This window comes from Thunnus maccoyii, chromosome 11 (assembly GCF_910596095.1).
Source record: "Thunnus maccoyii chromosome 11, fThuMac1.1, whole genome shotgun sequence".
NCBI lineage: Eukaryota > Metazoa > Chordata > Actinopteri > Scombriformes > Scombridae > Thunnus > Thunnus maccoyii.
Window position 1 is genome coordinate 12,286,895 of NC_056543.1, and position 14,250 is coordinate 12,301,144.

General features: G+C 39.4%; 1 long non-coding RNA gene across 1 annotated transcript; it reads left to right on the forward strand.

Annotated features, from left to right (window-relative positions):
• Positions 1-249: 249 nt before the first annotated feature.
• LOC121907339 lies at positions 250-1,609 on the forward strand. Its single transcript, XR_006098839.1, has 3 exons — positions 250-350; positions 534-629; positions 965-1,609. It is a non-coding gene; the product is annotated as an uncharacterized LOC121907339 (long non-coding RNA).
• Positions 1,610-14,250: the final 12,641 nt, after the last annotated feature.

Genomic DNA, 14,250 nt, shown 5'->3' on the forward strand with positions numbered 1-14,250 from the left:
TACATTGTCTCGGAATCATGAATATTTGTACCAAATTTTCTACCAATCCATTCAGAAGATAAATAGACAGAAAGGATAGAGATATTTTACAGAATAAGTGAAAACTGACCTCATGGTGGCACTAGAGGAAAAGTCACAGGATCACCAAAGTCATTAAGATTCATCCTCTGAGGACCATGGGTGCTTTTTATTATGCTAACTATATGCTTGCTTGCGTCCGCTCTCCTCTGTCCTCCAGCCGTGACGTGGAAACCGATCTCCCTCCACCATCATGGTGGATTTTCCAATCCCTTAAATGCACCTAGAGGAGAGAGGAGGCTCCTGGAAGAGCTTAGAGCAAGGAACCACAGGTATATCCTACACAGAAGTTTTTTACCAAATAGCAACACCCCTTTTATCCAATGTGTTTACTGATTGGTCAACTGATCTGACGGGACGAAAACAGTCGGGCTGTTGTTGTAATACAGCAGATCATGACAAGTACCTGTGGAACACTCTTGTAAGGCTTCTCCTTTCTGCTTTTTCGTTTCAAGTACGTCTCAGCTCCTTCAGGAAAATATGATTCAGCACAGCTGCGTGTCTCCTATAAAATCATCCTGAGTCTGAAAAGGACATCAGACTTTCACAAAGTAAATAAGCAATATTTTATTTAAACATATTTTGCAGGCTGCAGCCATGTTATTGCTACTTTACATTGGTTGTGTTCTTTCAGTAATTAACAGATATAAATGGTTTATTTGTGTCTTATTCTGTGACATCCAGATGCTGCTATAGATCTATAATCAAATGATAAAAATTGGAGCAGTAATAAGGTGTTTTCCTTCCAGCTATCACTATGTAGAAATTAAGCAACATTTTAAGGTGTTAATTAATTGTATGAATGAATTTTAAGCGTAAACTGTAGAGTTAAACTGTTACTTAATCATTTCTACATATTTATAGCTGACTTCTTCATATTTGACAGTTGAGGTGCTATGTGTCATGCCTGGTTGTCGTCTCCTCTAAATGACGCTGGAGTGAGCGAGGACGTCCCATTTGATGGATTAAATTCCTCTGTCCTCGCGTCTCTTCCTCGCATCCTCTCTCACATCCTTGCTGAGAGGTGCTAAGATGCAAGGAAGAGACGCGAGTGAGGGAAGCGAGGAGACACTTTAGCATAATGAAAAGCACCCCATGCATGTCTGTACAACATTTTATCCAATAGTTGTTGAGATATTTCAGTCTGTTTCCTCTCACACAGTGTCTTTGTGATGAATCATTAATTTCAGTCTATTGTTTCAGTTAATCTGGTAATTTATCAGCCATGCTTCACAAATAACAGAATACAAGTTTTAGTTGAGTAGTTTGTGTTTCACAATGTCATGTTCTGTTGTGATAGTGTGTTTTTTGTGTGCTTTGTGAGGTTAGGGCAGATTGTCTACTTAATCAGTGATAGTGAAAACAGGTGTGTATCATTAGGTGCTCTAAGCAGTGAGTCACTAGGCTCTGTGGGTAAAACTGTTGTGTAGTAAAGTGACATTTTGTTAAACTTAATGCACTCATTGCTGTGTTTGTGCCCATTGAAAACTGTAACTGTAAGCAGTAACAAATAAATCCTAAATTAATGTTCTCTTTTGTTCTATATGATTTGAAAGTGTTGTTTTTGGTTTAGCTCACCCTAGGGTAACCTGAGCAGACCCTTGCTTCCAGTTAGGTGTTGCTGAGAACGTAAAAGTAATAGGAAGAGCAGGTGGCAGCGTGCTGTGAGGCTGCAGGTTTTTGCTGGTTTTTTCCACCTCTTTTCTTGGCACTTCCTGTTTACTCTTCTGTTATCAACTATGCCTCTTCAGCTTCCACTTTTAGAGTTTTCCAGTTCTGCATCTTCTTCTGGAGTAGCAGCACTACACAGACAGACAGACCGACTGATATTGCCATCACTAATAAAATCATCTTCATGGCTGTTTATTTGGTGTGCAGTTTTATACCATTACATCTGACCGTGGAAACAACTACAAAGTCAAACATGCACATTAAAACTGGGATTGGATTTATATAAATATACTAAATAATGTGATTAATAATGGAGCATAATGAAAAACAGAATGAAAAACAGAATAATTAAAGGTTAGTATTTTGTCCATGTGTAGACTGTGACAAATAATGTATTTAGATTGCACCATTAATTGGAATTCTATACTGTATTCACTATTGGAGTGCAAAGGATTATACTATGAGGATGCAGCTCTGTATTGCTTTGCCACATATTCTGATTAAACCCTGTGCAAGCATTCTTTGCTTTGTGTCAAAGTCTTCTCGGAGAACAAGATTACTGTACCAGTCACCAGGGACTGAAGCCGTGCACCTTCGTCATCCAACATAGCTGTAACTCCGTGTACTGTTAACACCAACTGGCAGAAAGGTCATACCATCCTGATCTTCAGTTTAAGATGCTGTTCACGCTAATGCTTTGGCTCGCTCTCTCTGTTGTACTTGATGGGTACAGACAGCTTCACACTTTGTGTAACTACTTCCTGGACTTTCACATTTGACAAGGACTTTTAAAGAATAATTTGAAGGCGAACAGGGGATGTCTGCTTGTCTTCCGCTTAGTTAAACCAGTTTGCGTCAATCTCCGAGCTTCATATATCAGCTCTGAATGAGATAACTGAAGATCTTTTGCCTGAGGGAGATCACCAAAGTCAGCAGTACAGAAACTGTCATACACTGACACCTCTTGTGATCTTTCATATATGGCATGGAGGCAGCTTTGATTGGACATACTGCCTAACAGGTAGTGCAGTCAAACTTTCCCAGCATATGTATATTTATAGGGTGCACCCTCACTTCCTTTGTAACAAGGTGTGGAGAGCAAGGTAAGAATAATGAGGTTCATTACAGGAAACCACCCACTTCTCACTACTTGTCTTGACCATGTCAGTGTGCACTTTTTAAATCTTTAATAAGTAATTAACCTGGCTGAAATGCTGGAGTTGAAATTGCCTGAAATGGCACACCTGCAGTATCTTGCTTGATGGCTTGTTGCCTTGGAAACGCTGAATTGGAAACACTAAGAACTGGAAAAGATAATGTTGGAAGGAGCACTGGCTCAGTGAGGAGAGAAAAAAAGTTAATTGGTTTTGAGATCCAACCATAACTGACCAACAGGAGCTTTTGTAAACAGAGGATGTAAATATTAAGGGAAGTTTTATAATCTGAACTCACCGGAAATAAGGATTGGTTCATGCCATGGGCAGGAATATGCTGCCTTAGCCTGTGAAGGCTATTTGGAGCGGGAGCTTAAGCTTGACACAATGTGCCTATACAATGGGTGGATCTGAGGTCTTGGGGATCTGCGGAGAGAAGCGCAGTCATAACAGAAATCCCCACTACAAAGAGAAGAGGTGAAAAGGCAGTTATTTAACCAGATGCCCCACTCAGCAGAGAGAGGATTAAAATGCACTACTGCTTATCTGGCATAAAGACAGACTTTAAAACTGCAGGTTCCCTCAAAAACATGGTGTGAAGGTCAGCCTTTTATTAGATGCCTTTTGTGTGCTAATGAGAATGCAGAGGGATTTATGTGTCATTTCTCTGTTCTTCTACTCATTTTAACCTTTAATGTAGAGAAGAAAGAATTACAAGGCTATGAACAAGTGCTTTTTTGTTTTAAACCAGTTTGTGAAGTGGGCTCTGACTGAACAGCCAATGTGTTGAAAATGTTCAAGGTCCATGTGAACAAAATGGGACAAAGTCTCATTGCAGCATTCAACACTTCAGTTCAGATGTATACAGTAAAAAAAAAAGACATGGTTTTTCAATGAAACCATATTTCATTTTTTTCACATCTTTGCTGTAAAACTGCTCAGTTTGATCAGTTTTTGTGATTGTAGAAGAGCTAGGACTTGATCTTCTCAATAATAGCAGTGTGATATGATTATTGACTATTTTTAGCACAAGGCCAGTGCAGCTTGGCATTTTCCCCTGAGCAAGAGCTTAGCTCACAACAGTTGTTAATGTACAATGCATCCTTTGATCCGTACTGTAACATTGATTTTACATGTTCATTTACCCCTGATGCATGTGTGTCATATACAAAATACAATGAAGAATACTACACTCTCCTCATGTAACACAAATAACATATTTGTACATTCTTTCATTACAGTGTATCCGAAGATCACAATCATACTGTTCGGTTTGCGATTGCCTAGAGGTCAGAGAACCTCCAAGGAATAACATTCATGTACTACTAATTTGTAACAGCAAATACAAACGTAATGCCACCTGGATTACATTTTTATCAGCATAATGGGGACACATGTTTAATAACTGTATCTGATAAAAACATTGACAACATATTTTTTTGCCTTTATTATAGACAGTGGAGAGATGAGGAAATGAGTTAGAAAGAGGTGCAACATAAGTCCCTGGCCCGATTAGAACTGGACACTGGTCGCTGTTCATAGCCAATGTCTTTGACCTCTGAGCCCTGACAACGTGTTTTTAATTTGTTATGCCTCCAACATCAGTTCTTGCAATGCAATATCTGCGTGGAGCAAGTAAAGCAAGATAAAACTGCTTTTGCACTTTTGTTGCCTTAACTTACTCGGGATACAAACCCCAGTCTCCAATATCAAAGTCCTGCGCGTCCATTCAGCATACAAAAACTTGCCTTCCTTCATTCAAAAAAAAAAGTTGCCAGTGAACAATAACTGCTAGTAGTATGTATATAGGACTGCAGCTAACGATTATTTTCATCATCGATTGAGTAGCTGTTCTATAACACGTCAGAAAATGGTGAAATATACCATTTTCATATGTATATATATATGTATGTGTGTGTGTGTGTGTGTGTATGTGTGTATATATGTGTCCTTTTGTACATGTCAAACATCCTGCAGCATCTGTTTTTCACTTTTCTTTTTTTATAAGACATGGCATAGGCATTATTGAACCTGGTGACACTGGGAACAATGCAATATAACACCTTCTGCCATCATAGCCCCCAGCTCTCATGTCATTGAGGATAGCAGGCTCTTCATCCTGAGGCTCCAAGTGACAGTCAGACATCTCACTCATCAACTGCATTAGATATGATCCTATTACGTTCTAGTCATAGCACAGTATCTGGAGTGGCTGAGTTAATGCTACTTTAATCATTCAATCTCACAATCTTATCACAACCATATATCAAACATCAGTTGGTTTTGTCTTTTGTCAAAGCTGCCAGTTCTTAACTACCAGGAGTATCAATGATAATGACACTCCTGGTACTCCATTTTCTCCACAACATATTGAAGTGCTTGTAACACCCGATAATGCAGTGATTACCCACTGTAACACAATTTAATATACTCTGGCACTTGTAAATAAAAAATAGTAAAAGAACTTTCGAAAGTAAGTAAAAGGTCAAGTTATAGAAAAGCAGATATGAGGAGAAATGTACAAAAGAGCGCTGATATTCTCTGAACTAGATAGCTAGCAAGCTATCCTTCTAAATGGCTGGAGGTTTTTCAACCTGATAAATTATAAATTATTAATTATCAAGTTTAAGATTAATTTTAAAGGGGCCATATGAAAAACTCACTTTTTCAGTGCTTGTGTGTATATATATGGGTTTCTGATGTGCCGACTATCACACAAACTGTGAAATAAGAAAACTGAGTCAGTTTGGTGTGGGCTGCTTTGCTTTATACTCTTGTGACTCAACAAGCAATTCAGATTTGATGCCCCTTCTTACGTCTCTTGGGGCTTCATTGAAATTGTACTACCCCCCCATCCATACCTCTCTATGAGTCTCCACCCACTGAATTTCCTGAGGTCTGCCATATTTTTCTAACAAGCGCCGGCTGGGACCCAGCTAAACTAAGCTAAGGGCGAAAAATTTGCAGGTATTGCGGGGCTGCTGAGCATCGGCCAGCTCTGGAGGAGAGAGCCGGGAGCCCTGCATTGCTGCTGCTTCATCTTCTGGAGGAATAAGCACCCAATCTGCTCTGATCCAGAGCAATTTACCAGTGGGAGGAGTTCATTCTTAAACTTTTGGGATTAAGTGGATTTATCTTCAATCTTGCTTCACAACCTAGCCAAAGCTAACACCAGAGTCATACACCACCTAAGCTGCTGTCATCAATAATAAACATCTTAAATACCGGTGAGTTTATATAATTTTAAAGTAAAAGCGTATATATATATCTATGTGTATAAACAATAATGTCGCTACCATATTTATGGCTTTAAATGATATTATTTTAGGTGTGGATGGAGCAGCTACAGTGTTAGCATAGCTCTGATCAATCTGAACTCCATTCAGAAAACAAGCATTTTAAAAGTCCTTTGCTTGTCGTCTTGTGGACAGACCTGACAAAGCATGGAATCAGACTTTTTACAAATCAGCATCATGATGTAATTATTTCAGCATCCATTTGATCCGTTTATTGCAATTAAATCACAGAAAAATCAAAGTTTATTTTGGGTTCAATCAGGCTGAATAGCTTCAGTAACATCAGCATGCTGATTGGGGATTAGTCAGTGCCTGCCGTTGCTTGCTGGCTGTTTGGTGCAAATAAACATAAATGATTCTGCGGTCAAAGTCATGCAAGTAACCCAAGGCATTTGGTGTGTTTGCTGCACTGCTTATGGGCACCGCTATGTTCTCTCCGGCAGCCATGTTTCTCTGGGGTTCACCTTTGTCACCACCCTGCAAACCCTGCAAATGAGGGGCGTGAGGTGGGTGGGACAGGCATTCACACCAGTCGTTCTGAACAGGGCTGTTTAGACAGGATGAGAGGGCTGCTGTGGTGCTTGATTCTTGTGGTATTTTGACCGAAGCATGTCAGGAACTCAGGGAACTGTGTTAACTTGTGGAAAATGGGTATAATATGGCCCATTTAAACAGGCTTTTCGTGTTTTGAAGCTTTATGTGGTGGCTTTGATTTTTATAACAGGTTTAAAAAGTCTGGTGGTTTGAAAAGGGGATCCAACTTACAATTTAGTAATTTTGATGATTTTCAAGAAGAATGTCACTGATAATCTGCAATATATATATATATTTTTGCACTTGACATTGATGGGCGCTTAAGGAAAAACATCATTGTCAGAACTGAGAATTTGAATTTGTCAAAAAGACAGCTTCCTTTCTCTTTGGCGGCATTTTATATTTGACAAAAAACTGTGTCTGTTTCATTCTTAATGAAGCCTTTTGGACTTTTCTCAGCTCCTTGGCACACTTCAAAGCCATCAGGTCCTTGGAGTGACATTAGTATTCTGCTCACATGCACAATAGCCTGTAAGCAATGGACATTGAATTAGGGGAGAGGTTTATGCTGAAGGTATGGCCACAGAACACATTAATCTTTTATTTTCTGTCGATAATGTGGCACAACTAATGATGGGGGAAAGATTAAGCAACGGTAAACACAACATGTTGTACAGTATATAACAGCGCAAGGCTGACAAGGCTGACAAGGTCACAAAACTGCAAAACTGTGTTGGTAGAATTATTTGTTGGTGTAAATTACTCTTAATTACAAGCTATTCAAAACCATTTTTGCAACACAAACTGTATCTGTTGTTGTGCTTAAGAAATCTAGATTTAATGTGTAAACAATATATTTTTTACAGTCTTCTTTATGCTTACATTCTGTATTTTATGTTGACAGTTTTCACAAATAATTGCACCCTGCTTTACTCTAGCAGTGGATGTTTTGCATTACAATAGAAAAACTCAAGCAATTAAATCCCGTTTGGTTACACATTTCCACGCACAGGCAGTGTTGGGGTTAAGTTAGGGTTACTTGGGCCACTCAGGTGCCCTTTTGGAGTGACTTTAGGCTAGAAATTAAGCATGAGGGTGTTCCATAGGGCACAGGCATATGCTTGTCGAATAAAGGTTTAAAAAAACGTCACTTTGGCACGTAAAGCTCAAAGGACAGGAGCAGCCGCCCTCATGCCAATAATGGCATGATTCTTTGAATGAAAATCAGCACAGTCTTGGCACAAGACCCCCTTTTGTCCAAGCATAAGGGTAAGCCCTTGAACACAATCAGAGTCCAGTACAACATTTCTTGCAGAGGGCTGTGTTGAGTGGAAATCCACTTAATGTGTGCTTGTTTGCTACTAAATAGCAGATTAACCCCAGAGGCTTAAACTACCCAGCAGCTGGTGTAGAATATTGGAACAAGGTGTCTGCAGGGACCCTTCTTTCCATCTCTATCTTCTTCTTTTTGGTCCAATCGGAATTACCAGAAAGAGGGATTTTATACAGAAGGTCAGCAATACTCATGTTATCAGTGGAAAAACAGACAAAGGTGGACAAGGCTTAAGGAAAGAGACAGTGATATATCATGACAAGGTAATTTTTCTGGAACACAGGTTGATTTTGTTGAGTTCACTGACAATTGAGAGCTGCAAAATGTTTAATGTGAAGTAAAAAAAAGCTTCTAGTGTTTTAAAGCTATAATATGTAACTATTCCATATATAACTATATCTATGTTATATATTTTGTTGAGTTGTGTACTTACATTATCCCAAATGTTTCCAACAATGTTCAAACCCAAAGAAATCCCTGATTTTAATCAAGGTAATGATCCGTTTCATTTGGTCACCTGTCAATGGTGTCATACCCCTTCTACCAAGAGTATACATGAGCAAGATGCATGCGTCAGCGTTGTGGTTGTCCACCACAATGGCGTTTACCGAAGAGTATTGCATACAAGATGATACATCGGCGTTGTGTTTGTCCGCCACACACTGTCATAAATGGACTGGAAACAAGCTGAGCAAACGTTAGCAGCAGCTTGGCTCACACAGAACCCCTCCCGGACGTTCTGTGTCCGCCTAACAGCATCAGAGAAATACTGATTTTTTAAGTGAAACTGCTTTATTCAGTGTTTTTACGGGTTTGAATCCCCGTGTAACTTTGTTTTGGAGAGGAGACCTCTGCGGATAATTCGGCTCCCAATAAAAACCTTCTGAACGATGAACACTGATTGAGAGACCCCTAGCAGCAGAAATTACATATTGTGTGTTTAAAGGAATAGTAGTAGTAATAGAGCATTTTATCACATTCTGTTTCTGTCCACAGGTATCAAAATCTGCTTATCAGCACCTCCGCAGGAGCTTAATTTTGAATTCAAATAAATGTTTAAATAATTTTTGCACAGAAGGAGGGCTGTGGGTTTTGGCCCCCATCACTTACATTGAAAGTGCATTATGAAAGGATCTCTTAATAGCCAATATGAACAGGAGGAATGATTATGGCAAGAAAAACACGTCTCAATGTTTGTTTGGCACCTGACTATGTTGATTAATAATGATCAGATAATAGGATTGTAATGTGTTATTGCAGTTAATGATAATGTTAGTGCTTGTTACTTCTTGATCACTTGGTTTCATCTTTGAACGGGTCAAAATCAGCTTTATGTTGCCCTGAAAACCTAATTGAGATTCATTAGGATCTGTACACTGACTGCTGTCAATGTCAGCCTCAGGGCACATCACTTATTAATAAACATGTTTACAGTAGGTTATATTTAAGAGTCTCTGTGTGTATATGCTTTGCTGTGCAGTACACTGTTGAATGCCCTCAGGTTACTTTAGAGTTTACCTTGAAGCATTCGGAAGGTTTCTGTAAACATTGTTGGGGTGATTGTCTGAATGTGACAGAGCTCACTGCAACATCTGAAACAGGTTTTTCAACATCAATTTCTTCTTTGTCACAAAGCCAGTGCTTTTTTTTTTTTTTTACAACATAATATTTCATGTGCCATTTTTTCTGATAGATCTTTCTTCCCATAGTGCTTTTTCTAGAAATGTGCTGCCTGAAATGAGACTTCCAAAGTACGTCCTGCAATGTGTCTTATGAGAGCACAAAGCATATGGGAGAGTATTAGGGGCCTTCTGAGGTTGGGGAGAAAATTGGCCATTTGTCTGTCACATTCAGCCCATTCTCCCATTACCTGTACAGACCCATTACAAGCTAGAACTGTAATAACTCCTCATGATCTATGACTGTGATGTGGCTATCAGTAAGACACGTGAGCCCTGTGAGTGCAGCATTTATGACTATTTATATATTCCCGATGTGGGTTTTTAGACTTTGTTTACTTTCTTTTTTTAAACTGTAGTTTGTAGAGGCTTTTCTTGCTTGATCCCCAAATGACTTAAATTCTTAATCTCTGTTTTTTCAACTGTACTTTGGTCTTCCCTCCTGAGATTATAAAGCCAATGACATATTCAAAACCCCCAGACCTCATTCCTTCTGCTCAACAGTTTCCATCCCCTTTCAAGTCCTTGCCACAGAAGGGGAGCTCATGCAGAAAGGATTTGCCCTATCCAAGTATTGTACCTGCTGTAAATGATAGATTTAGGGAGAGGCAAGAAAACGGAAAAATAATAATCTCCTTGACGTAAGACATGACAAGTGAATAGACATAAAAAAGAAACCAAGCACACAGAAAATTGGATTTTCAAGAGAGCCTTGTCTCGCAAAAAATGGCCAGTCGGAGGGTGTTAGTGAGGCAGACTGGCTTTCATTAGCTTAGTCATTTGGCATCACTGAACCGTGAAGATGGTTAAGTGATATTATGTTAACCTCCTGTTTTACATCTAGAGTCGAGATTAAACGTAATTAGGTGGCTTTAGTACTTCCCACATAGTGTCTGGGTAATTGACGACTGACTGAAGTCATTTACTGACTGACTGGGCTATTGTTCTGATCTCAGCCGCAGTGCCTGCCATTTTTACAATAATTGACCAAGACCACAGACATCAGCTAGTTTGCTAAGGCTTTGACTTTCACTGTGGCCGGATCAAAAGGGAAGTAGTGTGTCCTGTTTAGCAATTTATGGTATCTCTGCCCTATTTCTAGCCTGGCTGAAAAGATGTGATGAATGTGGAATTTCTTTATACTGGTGAAATCATCAAATACAGACAGAAAAAAGTAGAGCCAAACACTGAAGTGCTGTACCCCATGTACAGTATGGGTATGTTTGACCTTTAAAACAAAATTGATGGACCTAATTCTGATTCTGGTGGCCTTTTTACCAGGGACATTTACTGTGGCAACAAAAGGTATTCTTACAAGAAAGTACATATTATAGTAGTTCTGCACTGCTCTTGTGACATAAATCACAAAAAAATCTTCACATGGTACTTTCATGGACATACTCGGACAAGTGATTGTGTGCAATAATAATAAGTATAATAATTAGTAATGGCTAAATATTAATTTACTGTATTCCTAAAGCCCTGCAGGAGAGGACATACTGTATGTCGAGAGTTTTTCATCCTGGAGAGGCACAAAGAAAACTACAAATAAACTAAAACAGCAACTAAAATAAATACAATTGGTCAATTATGTTATGCAGTTCTTAATCTTAATGCCACATAAACCACAAACCACATTTAACGTTCAATTATAGTTAACTACAGAATAATATTTAGAGTGCAGATTTACATTGACAGCAACAAGAAACAATGAACATGCACAGATGTATGACTCATCTCAATATTGCAAAGCTTCTTGTCCATTCAGATACAAGGCACAGATTTGACAGTCGAAAGCAGCATCACTCACTAACAGATAACATATCGAGTTTTAGTTCACATCAAAATATATCATTGCATGTTGCAAATTCATGACTTTCACATCTTTCATATTGCATACATAAATAGCCTGAAGGCCAACAGAATTTCTTGTGTAGTTTCTCTACTCGTTGAAGCTAATTATTCACCCTGTAGCCTAAAAGAAAAACCAAAATGATATTAAACTATATGTGACTGAAAAACACATTAAGTGTTTCCATTAAAATTATAGAAAAAGTCTGAATAATGGATCTCAGGAGGGGAACAAGGGGCTCCAGGATTGTTGTCAAAGGGGCTGAACTACTAATGAATATGACACAGAAAATAATATAACTTAACAGAGATACGATTTTTTAAAAATTAGCACTTTAGTTTCTGTAGGTCAATAGCCCTCTGTGGACATTGCAGTGGTCTGATCTGTGTGTGTGTGTCCACATATAACTGGCTCATGTTCAAGGGTCCTTCTGGATTCATTGTAGCCTCAAATTATTGTAAGACAATTCACAGTGTAGTCTGCTTTTCAGGTATGTGAGGCAGCTAGCTGTTTGTATTATGACACGTGAATATAAAGTACATGGTTGGTTCTGCTGTCCATCACCCCAGATCTATGGAGGTGTAAATTTAGCCACTTTTTGTCCTCTCCAACCACTTGTTTGGATCCTTTGACATTATTGTAACAGAGTAAACAGATTGCATGAAGAGATCAGTCTGTCAGTGACTGAATTCTGTTGATCAAAAAGTCTATTCTGTCTTGTGTGGAGAGGAGTTTTATTCTGTCAATGTTATGCCACAAGGAAGAATGTGTTATTCACTGGATTTGAATGTTGCTGTGTAGGAGGTCATTAGCCAACCAGTGAAGGTGATATTAGCAGCCTAACAACCGAACAGAAGTCAAACATGTCTGTCAAAAGCTGATGAGACAAAATCCTTAACAGCCGCTTTTGCCTACTGTTGTATTAAAGTCAGGTTATACCATGAATACAAAGTGCCAACAGGGACGATCTGTCAGTTTCCTGTCATAATTACAGTATGCTGCAGTTTATGAAAGCAATGAAAGATATGACTCTGATCTTCCACATCCTCACACAGAGTTTTGAGTCTCTAATAATCCCTCCATTACAGTTCAGTCAGAGACACTTATGTCAAAAAATTTGACCATTTATAGCAAATTGTTATACAGTTAGATTTGGTGGACAAAGGCTCTGCTGCATTAATGAGGATTCTACTGAAAGATCTAATCCCCCCTAATAAACATAGAGTACTACACAAACATTATAGGTACTTTTATTTAGGTTCTTATCCATAATGCAGTGCCATCAGGGAGACGTCTGATCGGTCTCAATTTTATTCTAGAGCATGGCAATGACCTCAGACAGAGTCATAAAGAACTATTTTCAGCAACATGAAGAACAAGGAGTCCTGCAACAGATGGTATGGCCCCCACAGAGCCCTGATCTCGACATTATTGAGTCAGTGTGGGATTACATGAAGAGACAGAAGCAACTGAGACGCCTAAATGCACAGAAAAACTGGGGCAAGTTCTCCAAGATGCTTGGAGCAACCTACTGAGGCATACCAAGAAGAACTGGTGCTGTTTTAAAGCAAGTATTGATTTGATTTAGGTTTCTTCTGCTTACTGAATTTTGTATGAAGTTAATTGATAAATAACTATTAATGGCATTAATTTTGAGCATCTTCACTTTACTTTTAGTGCTTAAAACGTTTGCGCAGTACCATTCGTGAACATAAATCCTAGTTAAATCAACCCTGCAATATACCACATAAGGTTGGGATGGTGGAGGGAAGCTGCAGCGGCAAACGGCGTTAGTATGAGCAGCAGAGTAACAATAACTGTCAGGTTATGATGTCGGCACTGTACACCTGCATGAATCTGAGTGGATGTTGCTGGTCACACAGCTGTGAAATAAGCCAATGATTGAATGATGAAAAATCTGTCCAGCATATATTCTTGAGCATGCTCTTGTGTGCTGATTGTAGTTCCTGTGACATTTCTTATCCACTCTTGGCCCATGCAAATATTAGAACAGTGTTCCATGTCCAAATCTGTAAGCCTTTGCCAATAAAGTATGATGACTTTGCTGCTCTTTCCTCCTGTACTGAAGCACAGCTACAACCTCAACTCATCTTTAGTTGGTTCAGGCTCTTGAATGTGACCCCAGAGTCCACACAGTTTGCAGGAACAGAGTATATACTGCATTCCAGTGGCTGTCGGCTAATCTTTCCTCCTACTTTTGTGTCCTGCTGGATGATGATGGTGATGATGATGGGAGTAGCTTTGGGGCTAGAGAGGCAGATGGGCCCTCATCCTCCCTCCTGCCCACCGCTGGTCTGACCTCCACGTCCCTTGAAAGCATGATACCTGTGAATACTCTGATAATGGCCAGGCCAGACTGCACAGGCCCACGACCTCTCACTGTGCAGGCGAGTACTGAAGCAGTAGAGTGGACATGATTGACTCTCACTGCAAACCCTGTCGGAGAGCCGCATTCCAACTGGGAAAGACAGAGAGATAGAGGAAATGGGAGATGAAGGGGAAAGAAGAGAGCCCGCCCTGCATTGTCGGGCTAATTAAGTGTTATTATCCAGCACAGCAGGAGGTACCTGAGAAATAATTGGCCACAGCGACAGCTAAATGTTCCAGTATGGAGGTGAAGCCAAAAGCATTG